We start from the raw sequence: 20,971 nt of genomic DNA, 5'->3' as shown, positions 1-20,971 counted from the left end.
AACATGAAGAGCTGACCAGAGTTGAGTGGATAGCCAATTGAACAGCACGGATGGAGTTTGAACAGGCCGCAGAAAACCACTATTGTGTTACTTGGACTTTCCCAAGTGGTATAACGAAAACCGGCCTGGAGTGGAGAGTCAGAAGAATCCAGATTCGCAGTGAATGAATGGAACATTGTGTAGCGCAGATTCCAATGATTTCTGAAGGCTGGGTTATGTGGTCAGGAAAATGAAGAGCTGACCAGTGTTGAGAGGAAAGCCAATTGAACAGCACGGCCGTGAGTTTTAACAGGCCGCTGAAAACCAGCTCTGGGTTCCTTGGAATTTCATCAGTGGTGTAAAGAAAACCTGCAGGGAGTGGAGATTCAGATGAATTCCAGGTTCGCAGTGAATGAGTGGAACATTCCGTAGTGGAGATTCCAATGATTTCTGAAGACTGGATTCTGTGCACAGGAAAATGAAGTGCTGACCAGGGTTGAATTCATAGCCTATTGAACATCACAGTTGTGAGTGTGAAAAGGCCGCTGAAAACCAACATTTTCTTACTTGGACATTTACCAGTGGTGTAACGCAAGTCTGCCTGGAGTGCAGATTCAGATGAATTCCAGATTCGCAGTGAATGAGTGGAACATTCTGTAGTGGAGATTCCACTGATTTCTGAAGACTGGATACTGTGCAAAGGAAAATGAAGTGCTGACCAGGGTTGAATTCATAGCCTATTGAACATCACAGTTGTGAGTGTTAAAAGGCCGCTGAAAACCAGCATTTTCTTACTTGGACATTTACCAGTGGTGTAACCAAAGCCTGCCTGGAGTGCAGATTCAGATGAATTTCAGATTCGGAGTGAATGAAAGGAACATTCTGTAGTGGAGATTGCAATGATTTCTGCAGTCTGGATTGCGTGAACAAGAAAATACCGAGCTGCCCAGGTTTGAGTGGATAGCATATTGAGCAGCACTGCTGCGAGTATGAACAGGCCGCAGAATACCAGAATTGGGTTCCCTGGACATTCAAGAGTGGTGTAAGGAAAACCTGCCTGGAGTGGAGAGTCAAATGAATTCCAGATTGGCAGTGAATTAGTGAACACTCTGTCGTGGAGATTCCAATGATTTCTGAAAACAGGGTTAAGTGGACAGGAAAATAAAGAGCGGAGCAGGGTTCCCTGGATAGCCAATTGAAGTGCATGGCTTCGAGTGTGAAAAAGCCGCTGAAAACCAGCATTGGGTTACTTGCACTTTGAAGAGTGGTGTAACGAAAGCCTGCCTGGAGTGCAGATTCTGATGAATTCCAGATTCGCAGTGAATGAAAGGAACATTCTCTAGTGGAGTTTCCAATGACTTCTGAAGTCTGGATAGTGTGGACAGGAAAATGAAGAGCTGACCATTTTTGAGTTGATAGCCAATTAAACAGCACGGATGCCAGTGTGAACAGGCCGCAGAAAAACACTATTGTGTAACTTGGACTCACCCAAGTGATGTAATGAAAAACGGCCAGGGGTGGAGAGTCAGAAGAATTCCAGATTCGCAGTGAACGAATGGTACATTCTGTAGTTCAGATTCCAATGATTTCTGAAGGCTGGGTTTTGTGGACAGGAAAACGTAGAGAAGAACAGGGTTGTGTGGAATTCCAAATTAACATCCCGTCTGGGAGTGTGAATATGTCGCTGAAAACCAGCATTGGGTTACTTGGACATTTACTAGTTGTGTAACGATAGACTGCCTGCAGTGCAGATTCAGTGAAAAAATGGCACATTCTGTAGTGGAGATTACAATGATTTCTGAAGACGAGATTGTGTGAACAGGAAAATGCAGGGCTATTCAGGTTAGAATAGAGAGCCTATTGTACTGCACGTATGCGAGTATGAAAAGGCCACTTAAAACTAGCATTGGGTTACTTGGACATTGAACAGTGGTGTAACGAAAGCCTGCCTGGAGTGCGGATTCAGAAGAATTCCAGATTCCCAGTGAAGGAAAGGAACATTCTGTAGTGGAGATTCCGATAACTTAATAAGCCTAGATGGTGTGGACAGGAACATGAAGAGCTGACCAGAGTTGAGTGGATAGCCAATTGAACAGCACGGATGGAGTTTGAACAGGCCGCAGAAAACCACTATTGTGTTACCTGGACTTTCCCAAGTGGTATAAGGAAAACCGGCCTGGAGTGGAGAGTCAGAAGAATCCAGATTCGCAGTGAATGAATGGAACATTGTGTAGCGCAGATTCCAATGATTTCTGAAGGCTGGGTTATGTGGTCAGGAAAATGAAGTGCTGACCAGGGTTGAGAGGATAGCCAATTGAACAGCACGGCCGTGAGTTTTAACAGGCCGCTGAAAACCAGCTCTGGGTTCCTTGGAATTTCATCAGTGGTGTAAAGAAAACCTGCCGGGAGTGGAGATTCACATGAATTCCAGATTCGCAGTGAATGAGTGGAACATTCTGTAGTGGAGATTCCAATGATTTCTGAAGACTGGATTCTGTGCACAGGAAAATGAAGTGCTGACCAGGGTTGAATTCATAGCCTATTGAACATCACAGTTGTGAGTGTGAAAAGGCCGCTGAAAACCAACATTTTCTTACTTGGACATTTACCAGTGGTGTAACGCAAGCCTGCCTGGAGTGCAGATTCAGATGAATTCCAGATTCGCAGTGAATGAGTGGAACATTCTGTAGTGGAGATTCCACTGATTTCTGAAGACTGGATTCTGTGCAAAGGAAAATGAAGTGCTGACCAGGGTTGAATTCATAGCCTATTGAACATCACAGTTGTGAGTGTGAAAAGGCCGCTGAAAACCAGCATTTTCTTACTTGGACATTTACCAGTGGTGTAACCAAAGCCTGCCTGGAGTGCAGATTCAGATGAATTTCAGATTCGGAGTGAATGAAAGGAACATTCTCTAGTGGAGATTGCAATGATTTCTGCAGTCTGGATTGCGTGAACAAGAAAATACCGAGCTGCCCAGGTTTGAGTGGATAGCATATTGAGCAGCACTGCTGCGAGTATGAACAGGCCGCAGAATACCAGAATTGGGTTCCCTGGACATTCAAGAGTGGTGTAAGGAAAACCTGCCTGGAGTGGAGAGTCAAATGAATTCCAGATTGGCAGTGAATTAGTGAACACTCTGTCGTGGAGATTCCAATGATTTCTGAAAACAGGGTTAAGTGGACAGGAAAATAAAGAGCGGAGCAGGGTTCCCTGGATAGCCAATTGAACTGCATGGCTTCGAGTGTGAAAAAGCCGCTGAAAACCAGCATTGGGTTACTTGCACTTTGAAGAGTGGTGAAACGAAAGCCTGCCTGGAGTGCAGATTCTGATGAATTCCAGATTCGCAGTGAATGAAAGGAACATTCTCTAGTGGAGTTTCCAATGACTTCTGAAGTCTGGATAGTGTGGACAGGAAAATGAAGAGCTGACCATTTTTGAGTTGATAGCCAATTAAACAGCACGGATGCCAGTGTGAACAGGCCGCAGAAAAACTCTATTGTGTAACTTGGACTCACCCAAGTGATGTAATGAAAACCGGCCAGGGGTGGAGAGTCAGAAGAATTCCAGATTCGCAGTGAACGAATGGTAAATTCTGTAGTTCAGATTCCAATGATTTCTGATGGCTGGGTTTTGTGGACAGGAAAACGTAGAGAAGAACAGGGTTCTGTGGATATCCAAATTAACATCCCGTCTGGGAGTGTGAACATGTCGCTGAAAACCAGCATTGGGTTACTTGGACATTTACTAGTTGTGTAACGATAGACTGCCTGCAGTGCAGATTCAGTGAAAAAATTGCACATTCTGTAGTGGAGATGACAATGATTTCTGAAGACGAGATTTTGTGAACAGGAAAATGCAGGGCTGTTCAGGTTAGAATAGAGAGCCTATTGTACTGCACGTATGCGAGTATGAAAAGGCCACTTAAAACTAGCATTGGGTTACTTGGACATTGAACAGTGGTGTAACGAAAGCCTGCCTGGAGTGCGGATTCAGAAGAATTCCAGATTCCCAGTGAAGGAAAGGAACATTCTGTAGTGGAGATTCCGATAACTTAAGAAGCCTAGATGGTGTGGACAGGAACATGAAGAGCTGACCAGAGTTGAGTGGATAGCCAATTGAACAGCACGGATGGAGTTTGAACAGGCCGCAGAAAACCACTATTGTGTTACTTGGACTTTCCCAAGTGGTATAACGAAAACCGGCCTGGAGTGGAGAGTCAGAAGAATCCAGATTCGCAGTGAATGAATGGAACATTGTGTAGCGCAGATTCCAATAATTTCTGAAGGCTGGGTTATGTGGTCAGGAAAATGAAGAGCTGACCAGGGTTGAGAGGATAGCCAATTGAACAGCACGGCCGTGAGTTTTAACAGGCCGCTGAAAACCAGCTCTGGGTTCCTTGGAATTTCATCAGTGGTGTAAAGAAAACCTGCCGGGAGTGGAGATTCACATGAATTCCAGATTCGCCGTGAATGAGTGGAACATTCTGTAGTGGAGATTCCAATGATTTCTGAAGACTGGATTCTGTGCACAGGAAAATGAAGTGCTGACCAGGGTTGAATTCATAGCCTATTGAACATCACAGTTGTGAGTGTGAACAGGACGCTGAAAACCAACATTTTCTTACTTGGACATTTACCAGTGGTGTAACGCAAGCCTGCCTGGAGTGCAGATTCAGATGAATTCCAGATTCGCAGTGAATGAGTGGAACATTCTGTAGTGGAGATTCCACTGATTTCTGAAGACTGGATTCTGTGCAAAGGAAAATGAAGTGCTGACCAGGGTTGAATTCATAGCCTATTGAACATCACAGTTGTGAGTGTGAAAAGGCCGCTGAAAACCAGCATTTTCTTACTTGGACATTTACCAGTGGTGTAACCAAAGCCTGCCTGGAGTGCAGATTCAGATGAATTTCAGATTCGGAGTGAATGAAAGGAACATTCTGTAGTGGAGATTGCAATGATTTCTGCAGTCTGGATTGCGTGAACAAGAAAATACCGAGCTGCCCAGGTTTGAGTGGATAGCATATTGAGCAGCACTGCTGCGAGTATGAACAGGCCGCAGAATACCAGAATTGGGTTCCCTGGACATTCAAGTGTGGTGTAAGGAAAACCTGCCTGGAGTGGAGAGTCAAATGAATTCCAGATTGGCAGTGAATTAGTGAACACTCTGTCGTGGAGATTCCAATGATTTCTGAAAACAGGGTTAAGTGGACAGGAAAATAAAGAGCGGAGCAGGGTTCCCTGGATAGCCAATTGAAGTGCATGGCTTCGAGTGTGAAAAAGCCGCTGAAAACCAGCATTGGGTTACTTGCACTTTGAAGAGTGGTGTAACGAAAGCCTGCCTGGAGTGCAGATTCTGAGAATTCCAGATTCGCAGTGAATGAAAGGAACATTCTCTAGTGGAGTTTCCAATGACTTCTGAAGTCTGGATAGTGTGGACAGGAAAATGAAGAGCTGACCATTTTTGAGTTGATAGCCAATTAAACAGCACGGATGCCAGTGTGAACAGGCCGCAGAAAACCACTATTGTGTAACTTGGACTCACCCAAGTGATGTAATGAAAACCGGCCAGGGGTGGAGAGTCAGAAGAATTCCAGATTCGCAGTGAACGAATGGTACATTCTGTAGTTCAGATTCCAATGATTTCTGAAGGCTGGGTTTTGTGGACAGGAAAACGTAGAGAAGAACAGGGTTCTGTGGATATCCAAATTAACATCCCGTCTGGGAGTGTGAACATGTCGCTGAAAACCAGCATTGGGTTACTTGGACATTTACTAGTTGTGTAACGATAGACTGCCTGCAGTGCAGATTCAGTGAAAAAATGGCACATTCTGTAGTGGAGATGACAATGATTTCTGAAGACGAGATTGTGTGAACAGGAAAATGCAGGGCTGTTCAGGTTAGAATAGAGAGCCTATTGTACTGCACGTATGCGAGTATGAAAAGGCCACTTAAAACTAGCATTGGGTTACTTGGACATTGACCAGTGGTGTAACGAAAGCCTGCCTGGAGTGCGGATTCAGAAGAATTCCAGATTCCCAGTGAAGGAAAGGAACATTCTGTAGTGGAGATTCCGATAACTTAATAAGCCTAGATGGTGTGGACAGGAACATGAAGAGCTGACCAGAGTTGAGTGGATAGCCAATTGAACAGCACGGATGGAGTTTGAACAGGCCGCAGAAAACCACTATTGTGTTACCTGGACTTTCCCAAGTGGTATAAGGAAAACCGGCCTGGAGTGGAGAGTCAGAAGAATCCAGATTCGCAGTGAATGAATGGAACATTGTGTAGCGCAGATTCCAATGATTTCTGAAGGCTGGGTTATGTGGTCAGGAAAATGAAGTGCTGACCAGGGTTGAGAGGATAACCAATTGAACAGCACGGCCGTGAGTTTTAACAGGCCGCTGAAAACCAGCTCTGGGTTCCTTATAATTTCATCAGTGGTGTAAAGAAAACCTGCCGGGAGTGGAGATTCACATGAATTCCAGATTCGCAGTGAATGAGTGGAACATTCTGTAGTGGAGATTCCAATGATTTCTGAAGACTGGATTCTGTGCACAGGAAAATGAAGTGCTGACCAGGGTTGAATTCATAGCCTATTGAACATCACAGTTGTGAGTGTGAAAAGGCCGCTGAAAACCAACATTTTCTTACTTGGACATTTACCAGTGGTGTAACGCAAGCCTGCCTGGAGTGCAGATTCAGATGAATTCCAGATTCGCAGTGAATGAGTGGAACATTCTGTAGTGGAGATTCCACTGATTTCTGAAGACTGGATTCTGTGCAAAGGAAAATGAAGTGCTGACCAGGGTTGAATTCATAGCCTATTGAACATCACAGTTGTGAGTGTGAAAAGGCCGCTGAAAACCAGCATTTTCTTACTTGGACATTTACCAGTGGTGTAACCAAAGCCTGCCTGGAGTGCAGATTCAGATGAATTTCAGATTCGGAGTGAATGAAAGGAACATTCTCTAGTGGAGATTGCAATGATTTCTGCAGTCTGGATTGCGTGAACAAGAAAATACCGAGCTGCCCAGGTTTGAGTGGATAGCATATTGAGCAGCACTGCTGCGAGTATGAACAGGCCGCAGAATACCAGAATTGGGTTCCCTGGACATTCAAGAGTGGTGTAAGGAAAACCTGCCTGGAGTGGAGAGTCAAATGAATTCCAGATTGGCAGTGAATTAGTGAACACTCTGTCGTGGAGATTCCAATGATTTCTGAAAACAGGGTTAAGTGGACAGGAAAATAAAGAGCGGAGCAGGGTTCCCTGGATAGCCAATTGAACTGCATGGCTTCGAGTGTGAAAAAGCCGCTGAAAAACAGCATTGGGTTACTTGCACTTTGAAGAGTGGTGTAACGAAAGCCTGCCTGGAGTGCAGATTCTGATGAATTCCAGATTCGCAGTGAATGAAAGGAACATTCTCTAGTGGAGTTTCCAATGACTTCTGAAGTCTGGATAGTGTGGACAGGAAAATGAAGAGCTGACCATTTTTGAGCTTATAGCCAATTAAACAGCACGGATGCCAGTGTGAACAGGCCGCAGAAAAACACTATTGTGTAACTTGGACTCACCCAAGTGATGTAATGTAAACCGGCCAGGGGTGGAGTGTCAGAAGAATTCCAGATTCGCAGTGAACGAATGGTACATTCTGTAGTTCAGATTCCAATGATTTCTGAAGGCTGGGTTTTGTGGACAGGAAAACGTAGAGAAGAACAGGGTTCTGTGGATATCCAAATTAACATCCCGTCTGGGAGTGTGAACATGTCGCTGAAAACCAGCATTGGGTTACTTGGACATTTACTAGTTGTGTAACGATAGACTGCCTGCAGTGCAGATTCAGTGAAAAAATGGCACATTCTGTAGTGGAGATTACAATGATTTCTGAAGACGAGATTGTGTGAACAGGAAAATGCAGGGCTATTCAGGTTAGAATAGAGAGCCTATTGTACTGCACGTATGCGAGTATGAAAAGGACACTTAAAACTAGCATTGGGTTACTTGGACATTGACCAGTGGTGTAACGAAAGCCTGCCTGGAGTGCGGATTCAGAAGAATTCCAGATTCCCAGTGAAGGAAAGGAACATTCTGTAGTGGAGATTCCGATAACTTAAGAAGCCTAGATGGTGTGGACAGGAACATGAAGAGCTGACCAGAGTTGAGTGGATAGCAAATTGAACAGCACGGATGGAGTTTGAACAGGCCGCAGAAAACCACTATTGTGTTACTTGGACTTTCCCACGTGGTATAAGGAAAACCGGCCTGGAGTGGAGAGTCAGAAGAATCCAGATTCGCAGTGAATGAATGGAACATTGTGTAGCGCAGATTCCAATGATTTCTGAAGGGTGGGTTATGTGGTCAGGAAAATGAAGAGCTGACCAGGGTTGAGAGGATAGCCAATTGAACAGCACGGCCGTGAGTTTTAACAGGCCGCTGAAAACCAGCTCTGGGTTCCTTGGAATTTCATCAGTGGTGTAAAGAAAACCTGCCGGGAGTGGAGATTCACATGAATTCCAGATTCGCAGTGAATGAGTGGAACATTCTGTAGTGGAGATTCCAATGATTTCTGAAGACTGGATTCTGTGCAAAGGAAAATGAAGTGCTGACCAGGGTTGAATTCATAGCCTATTGAACATCACAGTTGTGAGTGTGAAAAGACCGCTGAAAACCAGCATTTTCTTACTTGGACATTTACCAGTGGTGTAACCAAAGCCTGCCTGGAGTGCAGATTCAGATGAATTTCAGATTCGGAGTGAATGAAAGGAACTTTCTGTAGTGGAGACTGCAATGATTTCTGCAGTCTGGATTGCGTGAACAAGAAAATACCGAGCTGCCCAGGTTTGAGTGGATAGCATATTGAGCAGCACTGCTGCGAGTATGAACAGGCCGCAGAATAACAGAATTGGGTTCCCTGGACATTCAAGAGTGGTGTAAGGAAAACCTGCCTGGAGTGGAGAGTCAAATGAATTCCAGATTGGCAGTGAATTAGTGAACACTCTGTCTTGGAGATTCCAATGATTTCTGAAAACAGGGTTAAGTGGACAGGAAAATAAAGAGCGGAGCAGGGTTCCCTGGATAGCCAATTGAAGTGCATGGCTTCGAGTGTGAAAAAGCCGCTGAAAACCAGCATTGGGTTACTTGCACTTTGAAGAGTGGTGTAACGAAAGCCTGCCTGGAGTGCAGATTCTGATGAATTCCAGATTCGCAGTGAATGAAAGGAACATTCTCTAGTGGAGTTTCCAATGACTTCTGAAGTCTGGATAGTGTGGACAGGAAAATGAAGAGCTGACCATTTTTGAGTTGATAGCCAATTAAACAGCACGGATGCCAGTGTGAACAGGCCGCAGAAAAACACTATTGTGTAACTTGGACTCACCCAAGTGATGTAATGAAAACCGGCCAGGGGTGGAGAGTCAGAAGAATTCCAGATTCGCAGTGAACGAATGGTACATTCTGTAGTTCAGATTCCAATGATTTCTGAAGGCTGGATTTTGTGGACAGGAAAACGTAGAGAAGAACAGGGTTCTGTGGATATCCAAATTAACATCCCGTCTGGGAGTGTGAACATGTCGCTGAAAACCAGCATTGGGTTACTTGGACATTTACTAGTTGTGTAACGATAGACTGCCTGCAGTGCAGATTCAGTGAAAAAATGGCACATTCTGTAGTGGAGATGACAATGATTTCTGAAGAGGAGATTGTGTGAACAGGAAAATGCAGGGCTGTTCAGGTTAGAATAGAGAGCCTATTGTACTGCAAGTATGCGAGTATGAAAAGGCCACTTAAAACTAGCATTGGGTTACTTGGACATTGACCAGTGGTGTAACGAAAGCCTGCTTGGAGTGCGGATTCAGAAGAATTCCAGATTCCCAGTGAAGGAAAGGAACATTCTGTAGTGGAGATTCCGATAACTTAAGAAGCCTAGATGGTGTGGACAGGAACATGAAGAGCTGACCAGAGTTGAGTGGATAGCCAATTGAACAGCACGGATGGAGTTTGAACAGGCCGCAGAAAACCACTATTGTGTTACTTGGACTTTCCCAAGTGGTATAACGAAAACCGGCCTGGAGTGGAGAGTCAGAAGAATCCAGATTCGCAGTGAATGAATGGAACATTGTGTAGCGCAGATTCCAATAATTTCTGAAGGCTGGGTTATGTGGTCAGGAAAATGAAGAGCTGACCAGGGTTGAGAGGATAGCCAATTGAACAGCACGGCCGTGAGTTTTAACAGGCCGCTGAAAACCAGCTCTGGGTTCCTTGGAATTTCATCAGTGGTGTAAAGAAAACCTGCCGGGAGTGGAGATTCACATGAATTCCAGATTCGCAGTGAATGAGTGGAACATTCTGTAGTGGAGATTCCAATGATTTCTGAAGACTGGATTCTGTGCACAGGAAAATGAAGTGCTGACCAGGGTTGAATTCATAGCCTATTGAACATCACAGTTGTGAGTGTGAAAAGGCCGCTGAAAACCAACATTTTCTTACTTGGACATTTACCAGTGGTGTAACGCAAGCCTGCCTGGAGTGCAGATTCAGATGAATTCCAGATTCGCAGTGAATGAGTGGAACATTCTGTAGTGGAGATTCCACTGATTTCTGAAGACTGGATTCTGTGCAAAGGAAAATGAAGTGCTGACCAGGGTTGAATTCATAGCCTATTGAACATCACAGTTGTGAGTGTGAAAAGGCCGCTGAAAACCAGCATTTTCTTACTTGGACATTTACCAGTGGTGTAACGCAAGCCTGCCTGGAGTGCAGATTCAGATGAATTTCAGATTCGGAGTGAATGAAAGGAATATTCTGTAGTGGAGATTGCAATGATTTCTGCAGTCTGGATTGCGTGAACAAGAAAATACCGAGCTGCCCAGGTTTGAGTGGATAGCATATTGAGCAGCACTGCTGCGAGTAGGAACAGGCCGCAGAATACCAGAATTGGGTTCCCTGGACATTCAAGAGTGGTGTAAGGAAAACCTGCCTGGAGTGGAGTGTCAAATGAATTCCAGATTGGCAGTGAATTAGTGAACACTCTGTCGTGGAGATTCCAATGATTTCTGAAAACAGGGTTAAGTGGACAGGAAAATAAAGAGCGGAGCAGGGTTCCCTGGATAGCCAATTGAACTGCATGGCTTCGAGTGTGAAAAAGCCGCTGAAAACCAGCATTGGGTTACTTGCACTTTGAAGAGTGGTGTAACGAAAGCCTGCCTGGAGTGCAGATTCTGATGAATTCCAGATTCACAGTGAATGAAAGGAACATTCTCTAGTGGAGTTTCCAATGACTTCTGAAGTCTGGATAGTGTGGACAGGAAAATGAAGAGCTGACCATTTTTGAGTTGATAGCCAATTAAACAGCACGGATGCCAGTGTGAACAGGCCGCAGAAAAACACTATTGTGTAACTTGGACTCACCCAAGTGATGTAATGAAAACCGGCCAGGGGTGGAGAGTCAGAAGAATTCCAGATTCGCAGTGAACGAATGGTACATTCTGTAGTTCAGATTCCAATGATTTCTGAAGGCTGGGTTTTGTGGACAGGAAAACGTAGAGAAGAACAGGGTTCTATGGATATCCAAATTAACATCCCGTCTGGGAGTGTGAACATGTCGCTGAAAACCAGCATTGGGTTACTTGGACATTTACTAGTTGTGTAACGATAGACTGCCTGCAGTGCAGATTCAGTGAAAAAATGGCACATTCTGTAGTGGAGATGACAATGATTTCTGAAGACGAGATTGTGTGAACAGGAAAATGCAGGGCTGTTCAGGTTAGAATAGAGAGCCTATTGTACTGCACGTATGCGAGTATGAAAAGGCCACTTAAAACTAGCATTGGGTTACTTGGACATTGACCAGTGGTGTAACGAAAGCCTGCCTGGAGTGCGGATTCAGAAGAATTCCAGATTCCCAGTGAAGGAAAGGAACATTCTGTAGTGGAGATTCCGATAACTTAAGAAGCCTAGATGGTGTGGACAGGAACATGAAGAGCTGACCAGAGTTGAGTGGATAGCAAATTGAACAGCACGGATGGAGTTTGAACAGGCCGCAGAAAACCACTATTGTGTTACTTGGACTTTCCCAAGTGGTATAAGGAAAACCGGCCTGGAGTGGAGAGTCAGAAGAATCCAGATTCGCAGTGAATGAATGGAACATTGTGTAGCGCAGATTCCAATGATTTCTGAAGGGTGGGTTATGTGGTCAGGAAAATGAAGAGCTGACCAGGGTTGAGAGGATAGCCAATTGAACAGCACGGCCGTGAGTTTTAACAGGCCGCTGAAAACCAGCTCTGGGTTCCTTGGAATTTCATCAGTGGTGTAAAGAAAACCTGCCGGGAGTGGAGATTCACATGAATTCCAGATTCGCAGTGAATGAGTGGAACATTCTGTAGTGGAGATTCCAATGATTTCTGAAGACTGGATTCTGTGCACAGGAAAATGAAGTGCTGACCAGGGTTGAATTCATAGCCTATTGAACATCACAGTTGTGAGTGTGAAAAGGCCGCTGAAAACCAACATTTTCTTACTTGGACATTTACCAGTGGTGTAACGCAAGCCTGCCTGGAGTGCAGATTCAGATGAATTCCAGATTCGCAGTGAATGAGTGGAACATTCTGTAGTGGAGATTCCACTGATTTCTGAAGACTGGATTCTGTGCAAAGGAAAATGAAGTGCTGACCAGGGTTGAATTCATAGCCTATTGAACATCACAGTTGTGAGTGTGAAAAGGCCGCTGAAAACCAGCATTTTCTTACTTGGACATTTACCAGTGGTGTAACCAAAGCCTGCCTGGAGTGCAGATTCAGATGAATTTCAGATTCGGAGTGAATGAAAGGAACATTCTGTAGTGGAGATTGCAATGATTTCTGCAGTCTGGATTGCGTGAACAAGAAAATACCGAGCTGCCCAGGTTTGAGTGGATAGCATATTGAGCAGCACTGCTGCGAGTATGAACAGGCCGCAGAATACCAGAATTGGGTTCCCTGGACATTCAAGAGTGGTGTAAGGAAAACCTGCCTGGAGTGGAGAGTCAAATGAATTCCAGATTGGCAGTGAATTAGTGAACACTCTGTCGTGGAGATTCCAATGATTTCTGAAAACAGGGTTAAGTGGACAGGAAAATAAAGAGCGGAGCAGGGTTCCCTGGATAGCCAATTGAAGTGCATGGCTTCGCGTGTGAAAAAGCCGCTGAAAACCAGCATTGGGTTACTTGCACTTTGAAGAGTGGTGTAACGAAAGCCTGCCTGGAGTGCAGATTCTGATGAATTCCAGATTCGCAGTGAATGAAAGGAACATTCTCTAGTGGAGATTCCAATGACTTCTGAAGTCTGGATAGTGTGGACAGGAAAATGAAGAGCTGACCATTTTTGAGTTGATAGCCAATTAAACAGCACGGATGCCAGTGTGAACAGGCCGTAGAAAAACACTATTGTGTAACTTGGACTCACCCAAGTGATGTAATGAAAACCGGCCAGGGGTGGAGAGTCAGAAGAATTCCAGATTCGCAGTGAACGAATGGTACATTCTGTAGTTCAGATTCCAATGATTTCTGAAGGCTGGGTTTTGTGGACAGGAAAACGTAGAGAAGAACAGGGTTCTGTGGATATCCAAATTAACATCCCATCTGGGAGTGTGAACATGTCGCTGAAAACCAGCATTGGGTTACTTGGACATTTACTAGTTGTGTAACGATAGACTGCCTGCAGTGCAGATTCAGTGAAAAAATGGCACATTCTGTAGTGGAGATGACAATGATTTCTGAAGACGAGATTGTGTGAACAGGAAAATGCAGGGCTGTTCATGTTAGAATAGAGAGCCTATTGTACTGCACGTATGCGAGTATGAAAAGGCCACTTAAAACTAGCATTGGGTTACTTGGACATTGACCAGTGGTGTAACGAAAGCCTGCCTGGAGTGCGGATTCAGAAGAATTCCAGATTCCCAGTGAAGGAAAGGAACATTCTGTAGTGGAGATTCCGATAACTTAAGAAGCCTAGATGGTGTGGACAGGAACATGAAGAGCTGACCAGAGTTGAGTGGATAGCCAATTGAACAGCACGGATGGAGTTTGAACAGGCCGCAGAAAACCACTTTTGTGTTACTTGGACTTTCCCAAGTGGTATAACGAAAACCGGCCTGGAGTGGAGAGTCAGAAGAATCCAGATTCGCAGTGAATGAATGGAACATTGTGTAGCGCAGATTCCAATGATTTCTGAAGGGTGGGTTATGTGGTCAGGAAAATGAAGAGCTGACCAGGGTTGAGAGGATAGCCAATTGAACAGCACGGCCGTGAGTTTTAACAGGCCGCTGAAAACCAGCTCTGGGTTCCTTGGAATTTCATCAGTGGTGTAAAGAAAACCTGCCGGGAGTGGAGATTCACATGAATTCCAGATTCGCAGTGAATGAGTGGAACATTCTGTAGTGGAGATTCCAATGTTTTCTGAAGACTGGATTCTGTGCACAGGAAAATGAAGTGCTGACCAGGGTTGAATTCATAGCCTATTGAACATCACAGTTGTGAGTGTGAAAAGGCCGCTGAAAACCAACATTTTCTTACTTGGATATTTACCAGTGGTGTAACGCAAGCCTGCCTGGAGTGCAGATTCAGATGAATTCCAGATTCGCAGTGAATGAGTGGAACATTCTGTAGTGGAGATTCCACTGATTTCTGAAGACTGGATTCTGTGCAAAGGAAAATGAATTGCTGACCAGGGTTGAATTCATACCCTATTGAACATCACAGTTGTGAGTGTGAAAAGGCCGCTGAAAACCAGCATTTTCTTACTTGGACATTTACCAGTGGTGTAACCAAAGCCTGCCTGGAGTGCAGATTCAGATGAATTTCAGATTCGGAGTGAATGAAAGGAACATTCTGTAGTGGAGATTGCAATGATTTCTGCAGTCTGGATTGCGTGAACAAGAAAATACCGAGCTGCCCAGGTTTGAGTGGATAGCATATTGAGCAGCACTGCTGCGAGTATGAACAGGCCGCAGAATACCAGAATTGGGTTCCCTGGACATTCAAGAGTGGTGTAAGGAAAACCTGCCTGGAGTGGAGAGTCAAATGAATTCCAGATTGGCAGTGAATTAGTGAACACTCTGTCGTGGAGATTCCAATGATTTCTGAAAACAGGGTTAAGTGGACAGGAAAATAAAGAGCGGAGCAGGGTTCCCTGGATAGCCAATTGAACTGCATGGCTTCGAGTGTGAAAAAGCCGCTGAAAACCAGCATTGGGTTACTTGCACTTTGAAGAGTGGTGTAACGAAAGCCTGCCTGGAGTGCAGATTCTGATGAATTCCAGATTCGCAGTGAATGAAAGGAACATTCTCTAGTGGAGTTTCCAATGACTTCTGAAGTCTGGATAGTGTGGACAGGAAAATGAAGAGCTGACCATTTTTGAGTTGATAGCCAATTAAACAGCACGGATGCCAGTGTGAACAGGCCGCAGAAAAACACTATTGTGTAACGTGGACTCACCCAAGTGATGTAATGAAAACCGGCCAGGGGTGGAGAGTCAGAAGAATTCCAGATTCGCAGTGAACGAATGGTACATTCTGTAGTTCAGATTCCAATGATTTCTGAAGGCTGGGTTTTGTGGACAGGAAAACGTAGAGAAGAACAGGGTTCTGTGGATATCCAAATTAACATCCCGTCTGGGAGTGTGAACATGTCGCTGAAAACCAGCATTGGGTTACTTGGACATTTACTAGTTGTGTAACGATAGACTGCCTGCAGTGCAGATTCAGTGAAAAAATGGCACATTCTGTAGTGGAGATGACAATGATTTCTGAAGACGAGATTGTGTGAACAGGAAAATGCAGGGCTGTTCAGGTTAGAATAGAGAGCCTATTGTACTGCACGTATGCGAGTATGAAAAGGCCACTTAAAACTAGCATTGGGTTACTTGGAAATTGACCAGTGGTGTAACGAAAGCCTGCCTGGAGTGCGGATTCAGAAGAATTCCAGATTCCCAGTGAAGTAAAGGAACATTCTGTAGTGGAGATTCCGGTAACTTCAGAAGCCTAGATGGTGTGGACAGGAACATGAAGAGCTGACCAGAGTTGAGTGGATAGCCAATTGAACAGCACGGATGGAGTTTGAACAGGCCGCAGAAAACCACTATTGTGTTACTTGGACTTTCCCAAGTGGTATAACGAAAACCGGCCTGGAGTGGAGAGTCAGAAGAATCCAGATTCGCAGTGAATGAATGGAACATTGTGTAGCGCAGATTCCAATGATTTCTGAAGGCTGGGTTATGTGGTCAGGAAAATGAAGAGCTGACCAGGGTTTAGAGGATAGCCAATTGAACAGCACGGCCGTGAGTTTTAACAGGCCGCTGAAAACCAGCTCTGGGTTCCTTGGAATTTCATCAGTGGTGTAAAGAAAACCTGCCGGGAGTGGAGATTCACATGAATTCCAGATTCGCAGTGAATGAGTGGAACATTCTGTAGTGGAGATTCCAATGATTTCTGAAGACTGGATTCTGTGCACAGGAAAATGAAGTGCTGACCAGGGTTGAATTCATAGCCTATTGAACATCACAGTTGTGAGTGTATAAAGGCCGCTGAAAACCAACCTGTTCTTACTTGGACATTTACCAGTGGTGTAACGCAAGCCTGCCTGGAGTGCAGATTCAGATGAATTCCAGATTCGCAGTGAATGAGTGGAACATTCTGTAGTGGAGATTCCACTGATTTCTGAAGACTGGATTCTGTGCACAGGAAAATGAAGTGCTGACCAGGGTTGAATTCATAGCCTATTGAACATCACAGTTGTGAGTGTGAAAAGGCCGCTGAAAACCAGCATTTTCTTACTTGGACATTTACCAGTGGTGTAACCAAAGCCTGCCTGGAGTGCAGATTCAGATGAATTTCAGATTCGGAGTGAATGAAAGGAACATTCTGTAGTGGAGATTGCAATGATTTCTGCAGTCTGGATTGCGTGAACAAGAAAATACCGAGCTGCCCAGGTTTGAGTGGATAGCATATTGAGCAGCACTGCTGCGAGTATGAACAGGCCGCAGAATACCAGAATTGGGTTCCCTGGACATTCAAGATTGGTGTAAGGAAAACCTGCCTGGAGTGGAGAGTCAAATGAATTCCAGATTGGCAGTGAATTAGTGAACACTCTGTCGTGGAGATTCCAATGATTTCTGAAAACAGGGTTAAGTGGACAGGAAAATAAAGAGCGGAGCAGGGTTCCCTGGATAGCCAATTGAACTGCATGGCTTCGAGTGTGAAAAAGCCGCTGAAAACCAGCATTGGGTTACTTGCACTTTGAAGAGTGGTGTAACGAAAGCCTGCCTGGAGTGCAGATTCTGATGAATTCCAGATTCGCAGTGAATGAAAGGAACATTCTCTAGTGGAGTTTCCAATGACTTCTGAAGTCTGGATAGTGTGGACAGGAAAATGAAGAGCTGACCCTTTTTGAGTTGATAGCCAATTAAACAGCACGGATGCCAGTGTGAACAGGCCGCAGAAAAACACTATTGTGTAACTTGGACTCACCCAAGTGATGTAATGAAAACCGGCCAGGGGTGGAGAGTCAGAAGAATTCCAGATTCGCAGTGAACGAATGGTACATTCTGTAGTTCAGATTCCAATGATTTCTGAAGGCTGGGTTTTGTGGACAGGAAAACGTAGAGAAGAACAGGGTTCTGTGGATATCCAAATTAACATCCCGTCTGGGAGTGTGAACATGTCGCTGAAAACCAGCATTGGGTTACTTGGACATTTACTAGTTGTGTAACGATAGACTGCCTGCAGTGCAGATTCAGTGAAAAAATGGCACATTCTGTAGTGGAGATAACAATGATTTCTGAAGACGAGATTGTGTGAACAGGAAAATGCAGGGCTGTTCAGGTTAGAATAGAGAGCCTATTGTACTGCACGTATGCGAGTATGAAAAGGCCACTTAAAACTAGCATTGGGTTACTTGGACATTGACCAGTGGTGTAACGAAAGCCTGCCTGGAGTGCGGATTCAGAAGAATTCCAGATTCCCACTGAAGGAAAGGAACATTCTGTAGTGGAGATTCCGATAACTTAAGAAGCCTAGATGGTGTGGACAGGAACATGAAGAGCTGACCAGAGTTGAGTGGATAGCCAATTGAACAGCACGGATGGAGTTTGAACAGGCCGCAGAAAACCACTATTGTGTTACTTGGACTTTCCCAAGTGGTATAACGAAAACCGGCCTGGAGTGGAGAGTCAGAAGAATCCAGATTCGCAGTGAATGAATGGAACATTGTGTAGCGCAGATTCCAATGATTTCTGAAGGCTGGGTTATGTGGTCAGGAAAATGAAGAGCTGACCAGGGTTGAGAGGAAAGCCAATTGAACAGCACGGCCGTGAGTTTTAACAGGCCGCTGAAAACCAGCTCTGGGTTCCTTGGAATTTCATCAGTGGTATAAAGAAAACCTGCCGGGAGTGGAGATTCAGATGAATTCCAGATTCGCAGTGAATGAGTGGAACATTCCGTAGTGGAGATTCCAATGATTTCTGAAGACTGGATTCTGTGCACAGGAAAATGAAGTGCTGACCAGGGTTGAATTCATAGCCTATTGAACATCACAGTTGTGAGTGTGAAAAGGCCGCTGAAAACCAACATTTTCTTACTTGGACATTTACCAGTGGTTTAACGCAAGCCTGCCTGGAGTGCAGATTCAGATGAATTCCAGATTCGCAGTGAATGAGTGGAACATTCTGTAGTGGAGATTCCACTGATTTCTGAAGACTGGATTCTGTGCACAGGAAAATGAAGTGCTGACCAGGGTTGAATTCATACCCTATTGAACATCACAGTTGTGAGTGTGAAAAGGCCGCTGAAAACCAGCATTTTCTTACTTGGACATTTACCAGTGGTGTAACCAAAGCCTGCCTGGAGTGCAGATTCAGATGAATTTCAGATTCGGAGTGAATGAAAGGAACATTCTGTAGTGGAGATTGCAATGATTTCTGCAGTCTGGATTGTGTGAACAAGAAAATACCGAGCTGCCCAGGTTTGAGTGGATAGCATATTGAGCAGCACTGCTGCGAGTATGAACAGGCCGCAGAATACCAGAATTGGGTTCCCTGGACATTCAAGAGTGGTGTAAGGAAAACCTGCCTGGAGTGGAGAGTCAAATGAATTCCAGATTGGCAGTGAATTAGTGAACACTCTGTCGTGGAGATTCCAATGATTTCTGAAAACAGGGTTAAGTGGACAGGAAAATAAAGAGCGGAGCAGGGTTCCCTGGATAGCCAATTGAACTGCATGGCTTCGAGTGTGAAAAAGTCGCTGAAAACCAGCATTGGGTTACTTGCACTTTGAAGAGTGGTGTAACGAAAGCCTGCCTGGAGTGCAGATTCTGATGAATTCCAGATTCGCAGTGAATGAAAGGAACATTCTCTAGTGGAGTTTCCAATGACTTCTGAAGTCTGGATAGTGTGGACAGGAAAATGAAGAGCTGACCATTTTTGAGTTGATAGCCAATTAAACAGCACGGATGCCAGTGTGAACAGGCCGCAGAAAACCACTATTGTGTAACTTGGACTCACCCAAGTGATGTAATGAAAACCGGCCAGGGGTGGAGAGTCAGAAGAATTCCAGATTCGCAGTGAACGAATGGTACATTCTGCAGTTCAGATTCCAATGATTTCTGAAGGCTGGGTTTTGTGGACAGGAAAACGTAGAGAAGAACAGGGTTCTGTGGATATCCAAATTAACATCCCGTCTGGGAGTGTGAACATGTCGCTGAAAACCAGCATTGGGTTACTTGGACATTTACTAGTTGTGTAACGATAGACTGCCTGCAGTGCAGATTCAGTGAAAAAATGGCACATTCTGTAGTGGAGATGACAATGATTTCTGAAGACGAGATTGTGTGAACAGGAAAATGCAGGGCTGTTCAGGTTAGAATAGAGAGCCTATTGTACTGCACGTATGCGAGTATGAAAAGGCCACTTAAAACTAGCATTGGGTTACTTGGACATTGACCAGTGGTGTAACGAAAGCCTGCCTGGAGTGCGGATTCAGAAGAATTCCAGATTCCCAGTGAAGGAAAGGAACATTCTGTAGTGGAAATTCCGATAACTTAAGAAGCCTAGATGGTGTGGACAGGAACATGAAGAGCTGACCAGAGTTGAGTGGATAGCCAATTGAACAGCACGGATGGAGTTTGAACAGGCCGCAGAAAACCACTATTGTGTTACTTGGACTTTCCCAAGTGGTATAAGGAAAACCGGCCTGGAGTGGAGAGTCAGAAGAATCCAGATTCGCAGTGAATGAATGGAACATTGTGTAGCGCAGATTCCAATGATTTCTGAAGGCTGGGTTATGTGGTCAGGAAAATGAAGAGCTGACCAGGGTTGAGAGGATAGCCAATTGAACAGCACGGCCGTGAGTTTTAACAGGCCGCTGAAAACCAGCTCTGGGTTCCTTGGAATTTCATCAGTGGTGTAAAGAAAACCTGCCGGGAGTGGAGATTCAGATGAATTCCAGATTCGCAGTGAATGAGTGGAACATTCCGTAGTGGAGATTCCAATGATTTCTGAAGACTGGATTCTGTGCACAGGAAAATGAAGTGCTGACCAGGGTTGAATTCATAGCCTATTGAACATCACAGTTGTGAGTGTGAAAAGGCCGCTGAAAACCAACATTTTCTTACTTGGACATTTACCAGTGGTTTAACGCAAGCCTGCCTGGAGTGCAGATTCAGATGAATTCCAGATTCGCAGTGAATGAGTGGAACATTCTGTAGTGGAGATTCCACTGATTTCTGAAGACTGGATTCTGTGCACAGGAAAATGAAGTGCTGACCAGGGTTGAATTCATAGCCTATTGAACATCACAGTTGTGAGTGTGAAAAGGCCGCTGAAAACCAGCATTTTCTTACTTGGACATTTACCAGTGGTGTAACCAAAGCCTGCCTGGAGTGCAGATTCAGATGAATTTCAGATTCGGAGTGAATGAAAGGAACATTCTGTAGTGGAGATTGCAATGATTTCTGCAGTCTGGATTG

This window comes from Sorex fumeus, unplaced genomic scaffold (assembly GCF_029834395.1).
Source record: "Sorex fumeus unplaced genomic scaffold, SorFum_2.1 ptg000019l, whole genome shotgun sequence".
Classification (NCBI taxonomy): Eukaryota; Metazoa; Chordata; class Mammalia; order Eulipotyphla; family Soricidae; genus Sorex; species Sorex fumeus.
This window is presented reverse-complemented; position numbering follows the sequence as displayed.